General features: G+C 40.9%; 1 non-coding gene across 1 annotated transcript; it reads right to left on the bottom strand.

The window, feature by feature from the left end:
* TRNAC-GCA lies at nt 10,989-11,060 on the bottom strand. Its single transcript has one exon. It is a non-coding gene; the product is annotated as a tRNA-Cys (tRNA).

Raw genomic sequence — 12,430 nt, 5'->3', positions numbered from 1 at the left:
AGTTGTTCAATCACGTCCGACTCTTTGAGACCCCTTGGACTACAGCATGCCAGGCTTCCCTTGTCCTTCACTATCTCCTGGAGCTTGCTCAAATGCCAGTCCATCGAGTCGGTGATGCCATCCAACCATCTCATCCTCTCTTGTCCTCTTCTCCTCTTGCCCTCAATCATTTCCAGCATTAGGATTTTTTCTAATGAGTTGGCTCTTTGCATCAGGTGGCCAAAGTATTGGAGCTTCAGCTTCAGCATCGGTCCCTCCAATGTATTTCCTTGGGTGAAATGTCACTCTCTAATTTGATTAAAATAGCAAATGAACTTCCACTCATTGGGTAGTAATGTGGGTCTTCATCAACACACTTATTCCCTTCCAAAGAAGAGGTATGGAGTGCATATGATGTAATACTTAGTCTTGTGTTGGCTGTCTTAGGAATACTTTAACAGTGTTTAACAGATTTTTTTTTTATATCACATAAAACATCCTTGACTGGATCTTTTCAGGCCTCATGAGGGTCAAGAATTTGCTCTGCTATTGAGTTTGGTCAGTTGTTAATAATCTACTACGAGTATTAGCCTACTATGAAGAAGTTAACAGAGTTTTCCCTAGTGGCTCAGTGGTAAATAATCCAGCTGCCAATGCAGGTCCAATCCCTGGGTCAGGAAGATCCCCTGGAAAAGGAAATGGCAGCCAACACCAGTATTCATGCCTTGGGAAATCCCATGGATAGACGAGCCTGGCAGGATAAAGTCCATGAGGTCGCAAAGAGTCAGACATAATTTAGTGACTTAACAACAACAATGTGATCACTAATCTAGAGCCAGACATCTTGGAATGTGAAGTCAAGTGGGCCTTAGAAAATATCACTACGAACAAAGCTAGTGGAGGTGATGGAATTTCAGTTGAGCTGTTTCAAATCCTGAAAGATGATGCTGTGAAAGTGCTGCAGGCAATATGCCAGCACATTTGGAAAACTCAGCAGTGGCCACAGGACTGGAAAAGGTCAGTTTCATTCCAATTCCAAAGAAAGGCAATGCAAAAGAATGCTCAAACTACTGCACAATTTCACTCATCTCTCATGCTAGTAAAGTAATGCTCAAAATTCTCCAAGCCAGGCTTCAGCAATATGTGAACCATGAACTCCCTGATGTTCAAGCTGGTTTTAGAAAAGACAGAGGAAACAGAGATCAAATTGCTAACATCCGCTGGATCATGGAAAAAGCAAGAGAGTTCCAGAAAAACATCTATTTCTGCTTTATTGACTATGCCAAATCCTTTGACTGTGTGGATCACAAGAAACTGGAAAATTCTGAGAGAGATGGGAATACCAGACCACCTAAACCTGCCTCTTGAGAAATCTGTATGCAGGTCAGGAAGCAACAGTTAGAACTGGACATGGAACAACAGACTGGTTCCAAATAGGAAAAGGAGTACGTCAAGGCTATATAATTGTCACCCTGCTTATTTAACTTATATGCAGGGTACATCATGAGAAATGCTGGACTGGAAGAAGCACAAGCTGGAATCAAGATTGCCGGGAGAAATATCAATAACCTAAGATATGCAGATGACACCACCCTTATGGCAGAAAGTGAAGAGGAGCTAAAAAGCCTCTTGATGAAAGTGAAAGAGGAGAGAGAAAAAGTTGGCTTAAAGCTCAACATTCAGAAAACGAAGATCATGGCATCCGGTCCCATCACTTCATGGGAAATAGTTGGGGAAACAGTGGAAACAGTGTCAGACTTTATTTTTTTTGGCTCCAAAATAACTGCAGATGGTGACTGCAGCCATGAAATTAAAAGACGCTTACTCCTTGGAAGAAAAGTTATGACCAACCTAGATAGTTTATTCAAAGGCAGAGACATTACTCTGCCAACTAAGGTTCATCTAGTCAAGGCTATGGTTTTTCCTGTGGTCATGTATGGATGTGAGAGTTGGACGATAAAGAAGGCTGAGCACTGAAAGAATTGATGCTTTTGAACTGTGGTGTTGGAGAAGACTCTTGAGAGTCCCTTGCACTGCAAGGAGATCCAACCAGTCCATTCTGAAGGAGATCAACCCTGGGATTTCTTTGGAAGGAATGATGCTAAAGCTGAAGCTCCAGTACTTTGGCCACCTCATGGGAAGAGTTGACTCATTGGAAAAGACTCTGATGCTGGGAGGGATTGGGGGCAGGAGGAAAAGGGGACAACCAAGGATGAGATGGCTGGATGGCATCACGGACTCGATGGACATGAGTTTAGGTGAACTCCGGGAGTTGGTGATGGACAGCGAGGCCTGGCATGCTGCGATTCACGGGGTTGCAAAGAGTCGGACACGACTGAGAGACTGAACTGAACTGAACTGAAACAACAACAAAGAAGAAGTTTACAGGAACAATTCATCAATAAATGGTAGTAACCTTCACTGAAAAGTATTGGATTTTACCCAAACTGAAAACACCTCCTTAAAAAATAGATATTTTTGATAACATATAATATGAGCCTTTAGATTTTGGGAAAACAGAAGTTCAAAAACAAATCAAACTCTACCATTTTAAACTTTTGCTGCTGCTGCTGCTGCTGCTGCTGCTGAGTCGCTTCAGTCGTGTCCGACTCTGTGTGACCCCATAGACGGCAGCCCACCAGGCTCCCCTCGTCCCTGGGATTCTCTGGGCAAGAACACTGGAGTGGGTTGCCATTTCCTTCTCCAATGCATGAAAGTGAAAAGTGAAAGTGAGGTCGTTCAGTCGTGTCCGACTCTTCGTGATCCCATGGACTGCAGCCCACCAGGCTCCTCCATCCATGGGATTTTCCAGGCAAGAGCACTGGTGTGGGTTGCCATTGCCTTCTCCAAATTTTTGCTACTAAGCTGCAAAATATTCTGGGGAATATGTAACAAATACCACCAGAAAATATCTATTAATTTGACTCAGTATGTGGATATGTTGAAATTCCTCCTTAATCACTGCAAATGGTGACTGCAGCCATGAAATTAAAAGACGCTTACTCCTTGGAAGAAAAGTTATGACCAACCTAGATAGCATATTCAAAAGCAGAGACATTACTTTGCCAACTAAGGTCCGTCTATTCAAGACTATGGTTTTTCCTGTGGTCATGTATGGATGTGAGAGTTGGACTGTGAAGAAGGCTGAGCGCCAAGAATTGACGCTTTTGAACTGTGGTGTTGGAGAAGACTGTTGAGAGTCCCTTGGACTGCAAGGAGATCCAACCAGTCCATTCTGAAGGAGATCAGCCCTGGGATTTCTTTGTAAGGAATGATGCTGAAGCTGAAACTCCAGTACTTTGGCCACCTCATGAGAAGTGTTGACTCATTGGAAAAAAACTCTGATGCTGGGAGGGATTGAGGGCAGGAGGAGAAGGGGACGACCAAGGATAAGATGGCTGAATGGCATCACAGACTTGATGGACCTGAGTCTGAATGAACTCCATGAGTTAGTGATGGACAGGGAGGCCTGGCATGCTGCGATTCATGGGGTCACAAAGAGTCAGACACGACTGAGCAACTGAACTGAACTGAAAGCATGCATCCTCTTAAATCTAGCTGTGTTCAGAATCTTAATTGCATAGTGACCTCTTGTTTTCTCATTTCTTTGGACACAGGAAAGCTATTGAACTTTTCAGGTGCATTGTTCCACAAAGGGAAGAGGAATTAAAAAGCCTCTTGATGAAAGCGAATGTAGAGAGTTACAAAGTTGGCTTAAAGCTCAACATTCAGAAAATGAAGATCATGGCATCCGGTCCCATCACTTCTTGGGAAATAGATGGGGAAACAGTGGAAACAGTGGCAGACTTTATTTTGGGGGGCTCCAAAATCACTGCAGATGATGTCTGCAGCCATGAAATTAAAAGACGCTTACTCCTTGGAAGAAAAGTTATGACCAACCTAGATAGCATATTCAAAAGCAGAGACATTACTTTGCCAACAAAGGTCTGTCCAGTCAAGGCTATGGTTTTTCCAGTGGTCATGTATGGATGTGAGAGTTGGACTGTGAAGAAAGCTGAGTGCTGAAGAATTGATGCTTTTGAACTGTGGTGTTGGAGAAGACTGTTGAGAGTCCCTTGGACTGCAAGGAGATCCAACCAGTCCATTCTGAAGGAGATCAGCCCTGGGATTTCTTTGTAAGGAATGATGCTGAAGCTGAAACTCCAGTACTTCAGTCACCTCATGTGAAGAGTTGACTCAGTAGAAAAGACTCTGATTCTGGGAGGGATTGGGGGCAGGAGGAGAAGGGGACGACAGAGGAGTAGATGGCTGGATGGCATCACTGACGCGATGGATGTGAGTCTGAGTGAACTACGGGAGATGGTGATGGACAGGAGGCCTGGCGTGCTGTGATTTATGGGGTCGCAAAGAGTCGGACAAAACTGACTGACTGAACTGAACTGAACTGAACCCATGCTTTAGAGTCAGCGTGAGCTGACAAAGATTCAAAATAATTACAGGTTTATAGATTTTTCTTATTCTTTAAAAGGAAGTAAAAATTAAACAAAGTTATAATATTTGCCCTTATTCAAATTTATTCATTATATTTTCCTACTTGAAAGCATTTCTACCATTATATTTCTTTCCTTATAGAGTTTTAAAATAAGACCATCATGCACAGGGTTAATTGAAATAGAACTCAAGTGCTGAGAGTGTGAAATTATATGACTATGGGTTATATAACACTAAATAATTTATGTTCAAGTATAGCAAAAATTAAATTAAAAATTTATCCCCATGCTGTAACACAGTGTTCTAACCTCATTTTCAGAACTGTTAAAAAACTATTATTTTATGGAAAAACAGAAGCTTCCTTTTTCTTAAAAGCCACATATTTCAATTATTCTTACTGTATCATGCTGCTTCTTGCAGAAACCTATGCAAACTAACCATCACTCCACAGATCCTAGACATTATGTAACGGTATATTTTCATTTGACAAGAAAACTGACAAAAGTGGTTGATTACTCCTGTCCCCGGGTCTTGGCACTTACTGTTCTCTCTGCCTGAAACATGCTTCCCTTATTTCTGAATAAACTTTACCATGTTTAGATCTTGATTCAGATGCCATCATTAACAAGGTCTTCCCTGACCACAGTACTGAATATTACCATTCCTTATCCATCAGCTCAGTCTCTATTTTGTTGCCTTACTCTTCAATTTTCTTTACAGATAATCTCATTTGATATGTATATATGTTTTTATTCATTTATCTTCTGTTTCCATCTAGTAACAAGTTGACAAAAAACAACATATTTTTCACTGCTGCATCAACAGTGTCTAAAACACAACCTACCCAAGGGTAGGACCTCAACAGATATTTGTTAAAAAAAAAAAAACTGAAAAAATAAATGAACACACTTGAAAGTTATAATTATATATACCATGTTTAATAAAGGCTCTCAGAGAATATATTAGTGTTTCTATTTTATTTACTAACTCTACTGCATGGTCACTTCCCTCCCTACTTCACACACACACACACACACACATAGCCATGAATTACCTCTAATTAGTTCAGCTGGTGCAGGAGACCCCAGTTCGATTCCTGGATTGGGAAGTTCTCCTGGAGAAAGAATAGGCTGCTTGTTCCAGTATTCTTGGGCTTTCCTGGTGGGTCAGACAGTAAAGAATCTGCCTGTAACACGGGAGACCTGGGTTCAACCCCTGGGTCAGGAAGATCCCCCTGGAGGAAGTCATGGCAATCCACTCCAGTGTTCTAGCCTGAAGAATCTCCATAGACAAAGGAGCTTGATGGGCTATAGTCCACGGGTTCCCAGAATCAGATATAACTGAGCAACTAAGCACACACACATATAGTTTTTATAGTTTTCTAACTCATGCCTGGAAAATCCCATGGACGGAGGAGCCTGGTAGGCTGCAGTCCATGGGGTCGCCAAGAGTCGGACACGACTGAGCGAATTCACTTTCACTTTTCACTTTCATACACTGGAGAAGGAAATGGCAGCCCACTCCAGTGTTCTTGCTTGGAGAATCCCAGGGACGAGGGAGCCTGGTGGGCTGCTGTCTATGGGGTCGCACAGAGTCAGACATGACTGAAGTGACTTAGCAGCAGCAGCAGCAACTCATGTGAAGAGTTGACTCATTGGAAAAGACTCTGATGCTGGGAGGGATTTGGGGCAGGAGGAGAAGGGGACGACAGAGGATGAGATGGCTGGATGGCATCACTGACTCGATGGACGTGAGTCTGAGCGAACTCCTGGTGTTGGTGATGGATTGGGGGGCCTGGCGTGCTGCAATTTATGGGGTCACAAAGAGTCGGACATGACTGAGTGACTGAACTGAACTTACCAGGTATGTTTAACCTCATACCAATTTCTCAATATGAAATATTTTTCTTACCAACTCTCACCCCAATTCAAGTTATAGTCCTTCTGACCATCTTTTGAAGCTCAAATTAAAAGAAATTTCCTTCACAAAGCTCTCTATTTTTCCAAGCATAATTAATCAATTGTTTGCTCACCACTGAGTTTCCCTGATGGCCCAGACAATAAAGAATCTGCCTGCAAAGCAGGATACCTGGGTTTGATCCCTGGGTGGGGAAGATCCCCTGGAGAAGAGAACAGCAACCCACTCCATTATTCTTGTCTGGAGAATTCCATGGACATAGGAGCCTGGAAGGCTACAATGGGTCACAAAGAGTTGGACACAACTGCGTGACTGACAGTTTCACTTTTTCACTTGCTGGCACTGCTACTGTTATGTGTTAGTCTATCGGTCCTGTTTTAATTTCCACTTTAGTTTTTGTGTTCATCTGTCCCCAGCTAGATACTAGAATTTTAACTCTTAGTTAGTTTGCCTTCTCTCTCAATACTGTGAGGTACCCAGTGTTTTTAAGATATTTAAAATATTTTGTGATATAAGAGAAAGAATAAATGAATATAAGTTCATGCTTTCAGTCAATGTTCATAATAACATTGAGGCACAGATAGGTTGATGCTAAAATCATCTCAACTTGTATTTCATTAATTTGACCTACCTTTTAAAAGCATGAGACCAGCTAAGTTGACCAACTTGTGTAGAATAAGTAAACCTAAAAAATTGTCTATTTTGTCCAAACACTTCTATCCATACATGAATTGGAGGGAAACACATCCACAGACTGAGTGGTGCTTCCTTTAAAAAGGAAAATCCATATAGTTTTCGGAAACGGAAAACCTGATGTTTCTGTCTCTGTAATAATTCATAGGCTATAAAATGTGGAAACTATCATATGCAGCCCTTAGACTGTCATTGCAATCACTCAATAATATAGACACTCAAAATCTAGGCCAATGAACACATTTTGAATGTACGTCTAGTCTCTCTCCCTTGTGTGTGTGTGTGTGTGTGTGTGTGTGTGTGTGTGTGTGTATAAAACCTGGTGATAAAGAGAAAACTTCAAGAAAGAAGATGAAATGGTGTCCTTTTCATCCCAGGCTTCTCACTTTCTAAAGACATTTCCTGTTGTGTGGGAAGCCAATAAGAATCTGTTCTGCCTATATCCTGACATGGCATCAGATCCTACTCTTTGTGGCCATTTCTTAACATTAGTGGGAAGCAGCACATATTGACACTGAAATCTGTTTAAAAGCAAAGTTCCTGACAACTAAACTTTAAGAAAGCAGAGCCTTTAAAAATGCACATAGGCACATTGTGTTGACAGCAGGTGCTATTGACTTTTTTTCGCTGAACAATCCCATGCCATGGGCTCCGTAAAGGCATGAGGAGCCTCGGAGAGAAAAGCAGCTGGTTTTCCTTAGAAACTGCCTGCTGTCAGTCAGTTTGGTATCATTTGGGGCAGCAGGTGCTCCACAGATAAAAAGAAAGATCGTTAGAGAATCTTTTTCTTTTTCTTGCAGTTTTTTGACAATTCATTGATGGTGGGACCTAGATGTGATGAAAGCTGAGTTTACTTTGACAAGATAGCTTTTGCTCTCCAGGCTATTAACCCGATCACTGGCCTGTGACAGATTAGGGAAAAGGAAATCATAAAAATTTGTCTTTCCTTGTCTTGACTCTTTTTTTTTTTCTACACACACAAGCTATAGCTGGATAGAGAAGAACTTTGCTTGCACTTCAAATACAACTTCCCCAAACCAATTGCTACGTAAGTTTTTCACTTTTGTGTGTCTGTTTTTCTTTAAACCTGTTCCTTTTGACATCTGTGATGTATGGGAAGATTATCCTATGTCTGATGTTATTGTGTTGTATTGCCTGAGGTGGATGAACTGATTGTAAGGTCAGTAGATTAAATGTACGTGACTCTGTGTTATGGTATTGGCCATAATTTACCATTAGGAACAAGTGACAGTGGTACAATGTCACGCTTTCGCAATTTGATTTCCTATTCTGTAGTGATAGTACAAGGTTGGCTTGTGTCTGAATTAGGAGCCAAAATTGTGTCTGGATTAGGAGCCAAAATCTTTACCTGTCTGCAGAAAGGTCACAGAAAAATTCATGGAAGATGCCAAAGGTTAAAAAACATCAAAAATTACTAGTAGTAGGAAATGGTGAAAAGTGAAGTGAAAGTCACTGAGCTCCAGGGAAACTCAGGAAACAGTAACAAACCATGAATGTAATTGGAAAATGCATGTGAATATTACTTGTAACAGACTTCCCTGATAGCTCAGTTGGTAAAGAACCTGCTTGCAATGCAGGAGGCCCTAATTCAATTCCTTCATAGGAAGATCCCCTGGAGAAGGGATAGGCTACCCACTCCAGTATTCTTGAGCTTCCCTTGTGGCTCAGCTGGTAAAGAATCTGCCTGCAATGAGGGAGACCTGGGTTCGATCTCTGGGTTGAGAAGATCCCCTGGAGAAGGGAATGACTACCCACTCCAGTATTCTGGCTGAGAGAATTCCATGGACTGTATAGTCCATGAGGTCACAAAAGGTTGGACACAACTGAAAGACTTTCACTATTACATGTAACACATGCATATGGAATCTAGAAAGATGGTTATTGATGAACCTATTTGCAGGGCAGAAATGAAGATGCAGACATAGAGAACAGATTTGTGGACACAATGCGGGGGGAGAGGGTGGGACAAATTGAGAGAATAACATGGAAACATAGACACTACCATACATGAAGTAGACAGCAAGTAGGAATTTGCTGCATGACACTCGGAGAACAACCCAGTGCTCTGTCACAACCTAGAGGGGTGGGATGGGTGGAAGATGGTAGGGGGTTCAGAAGGGAGAGAACATGTGTATACCCGTGGCTGATTCATGCTGATGTATGGTAGAGGCCAACACAATATTGTAAAGCAATTATCCTCCAATTTTAAAAAAAGTTAAAAAAATAACAGCTGATGGAGACATTTGGTTTAAACAATGAATTCATTTTAAGTCAGAGCTGTCACTATTACAACTTAAGGAGAGAGAGAAAGATTTTTAAATGTTCTTGTTAAAAGTGAAGTAACATGGACAAAAGAAGACAAAGAGACATAATAACAAGCAAAATCAAGAAAGATTAGAGACCAAACCTATATTCCTCTAACTATAATACAGAGTATATAATTGTAAACCTTTAGTTACAATAAAAATTTCACTAAGCTGGTCAAACTGCTCAAGGGTTATTCCCTAAACACAGGGGTCTTGAATAATTCCTATCCGAAAGGAAAGCAAATGTCTGGTGTATTGCTAATTATTTATACTGCATTATCAAAAGTATTCCTCACAGGAAGTTAATCTTTGTCCAGCAGCCACAAGTACCAAATGCTTCCAGAAATTATCTAATGATTGGAAGAATTTTTAACAGACCACTTTCAGCTTCTGCATCTGAGCTGGGAATGTTGATGAAGTGGCTATTTGGTTGCCTGGGACTCTGGACTAGGAAACTAAAAGGTCAGGCTAAGGAGTTGGGTTTATTATGGTGGCAAAGGACTTGCCAAAAGTTGTTTTGTATTTTAGAAACAGCTTTAGTGAAATACAATTCTCATACCATACAGCACGCCTGTTTAAAGTGTACATTCCATGTCTGTATACTCAGCATGCTGAGTTATCTTCCATAACACCCCAAAAAGCCCCATACCATTTAGCACTCACTCCCATCCTCCCTACTTCCAGCCTAAGGCAGTCACTAATCTGCTTTCTGTCTCTATAGATTTACTTATGCTGAACATTTCAAATATATGGAATTACTGATATTGTTCTTTTGAATCTTTTTTCAATTAGCATAATGTTGTCAAGGAGTATCCCTGTTCTGCTGCTGCTGCTGCTAAGTCGCTTCAGTCGTGTCCACCTCTGTGCAACCCCATAGACAGCAGCCCACCAGGCTCTCGTTCTAGTATGTACTAATAGTTTGTTCCTTTTTATTTCTGAATAATATTTCATTATATAGATAATACCACATTTGATGAAGCCCACAAAGAAGTGGTCATGTGAGCACACAGCAAGATGATGGCAATCAGCAAGCCAGGAAGAGTTCTCACCAGAACTCTACCATGGCACCCTGGTTATGGCCTTTTATCCTCCAGAACTGTGAGAAAACAAATTTCTGTTGTTTAAACCACCAAGTCTATGGTGTGTTGTTATGGAAGTCCAAGCTGACTAAAACAAATGGTTATGGACGTCTCAGGTCTAAGTTACGTGGGTATCATCCTTAGAGATGTTCATCATTTGATCAGTGGCAGTGTTGTGAGGTTTGTGGTCCAAGCTCCATAGCTTTGATCTGAATTACATAATATGAAAGCTCTGATCATTTTCAAGCACGGTAAGCACCTAAGATGTTTAAACCAAATCTGCTGAGTTCTCCATGAACCCTAAGATCTAGGTGAAATTAAATCAAATTCCTATTTTATACCCCCATGTGTATATATTTATCCAAAATTTCTAGAAATGTCTTTGAGGCTATATTTTCTAGCCACTTTTATTTCTACTGTTTTCACTAGGCTTATAGATTATCTTTCATTTTCCCTGTTTTGTTACACAAGGAATCAATTGCATTTCTCAGTCCATTCATCTTACTCACATATGGTTGCCATTTCCTGCTCCAGGGGAATCTTCCCGACCCAGGAATTGAACCTGGGTCTCCTGCTTTGCAGGCAGGTTCTTTACCAACTGAGCTACAAGGGAAGCTCAAGGGCCACTGAGCTACAAGGGAGCCCAAGGGCCAGGATTCCCTTGGGCTTCCCTTGTAGCTCAGGTGGTAAAGAACCTGCCTGCAAAACAGAAGACCCAGGTTCAATTCCTGGGTCGGGAAGATTCCCCTGGAGCAGGAAATGGCGGCCATTTTCCGTTTCTTGCCTGGAGAATCCCCTGGACAGAGGAGTCTGGCAGTCCATGGGGTTGCAAGAGTCGGACACAACTTAGAGACTAAACTACCACCACCAATTCTGGCCCTTACTAGTTAAATATTAGCTATTCAGAAGTGAGAGTTTAACACTAACATTTACCATTGTAATTAAGAAACACTAGTTCTGGCAATAAAAACCCATTTTAGCTATCTGGTAAGATGATTAATGGAACATCAGCCCTGTTTGTGAATTTCCTGATGGATGCTAACTGACTCAGAGCTTTCTTGTTTATAACCTGGATGTTGTATGCATAATCTTCTTACTGTATATAAGTGTGGTGGAAGAACAATGCCTCCCCAGAGATGTTCAAGTCTTAACCTAGAACCTATGGGTGAATATATTACCATTAATGGCCAAAGTGATTTTCTGGAGATGAGACAGGTTAGGAAATTTGAAATGTGAAAGAGTAGCCTGGATTATCGAGGTGGACCCAATCTAATCCCATGGATCCTTAAAACTGGAAAACCTGTCTTTAATGTGGTCAGAGAGAGGGAAATATGACTGCAGAAGAATGGTCAGAGAGAGGCAGAGAGATGCAGTGTTCCTGGCTTTAAAGGGTAAGGAAGGGTGCCACAAGCCAGAGAATGTTGGTAGCCTCTAGAACCCATAAAAATCAAGAAAATATTTTCCCCCTAGAGCCCCCAAAAAGGAGGCACATCCCTGTCCATTGAGTCTCTTGTTGAACTTATAACCTACAGAACTGTAAGTTAATAAATTTGTTTTAAGTAACTGAAGTGATAATTTGTTATATCAGCAATAGGAAATGAACACAATAAGTGTTTTAAAGTATATTATAGGTATTGTAAAAACAAGGTTTATTTATAGCAGAATTGCTTCTCTAGCTGAAGAATCAGACATCAAAATGGTCAACAATAGGTCATTGTTTAATATAACAGCCAACTAATTGAATAATTAAACATTCTGTTGGTCCTTTTTTTCCTCCCAATAACCTTTGCATGATTTTATGACTATTGTTTCCCTGATAATTACAGAGATAATACTGAAATTAAAGTGAAAGATGAGGAAGTGGTATAGTCAATAATTATTAAAGAAAAATTAACAAACAGAACCCAGATGTTTCTACCACATTATAATCTAGTTATCACATATTAATCAATTAAGTTGTTCTAATAGTTTTATGCTCATGGA

This window comes from Capra hircus, chromosome 1 (genome assembly GCF_001704415.2).
Source record: "Capra hircus breed San Clemente chromosome 1, ASM170441v1, whole genome shotgun sequence".
In the NCBI taxonomy this organism is placed as follows: domain Eukaryota; kingdom Metazoa; phylum Chordata; class Mammalia; order Artiodactyla; family Bovidae; genus Capra; species Capra hircus.
Note: the sequence above shows the minus strand (reverse complement) of the source record. Positions and strands in the feature narration are given on the sequence as shown.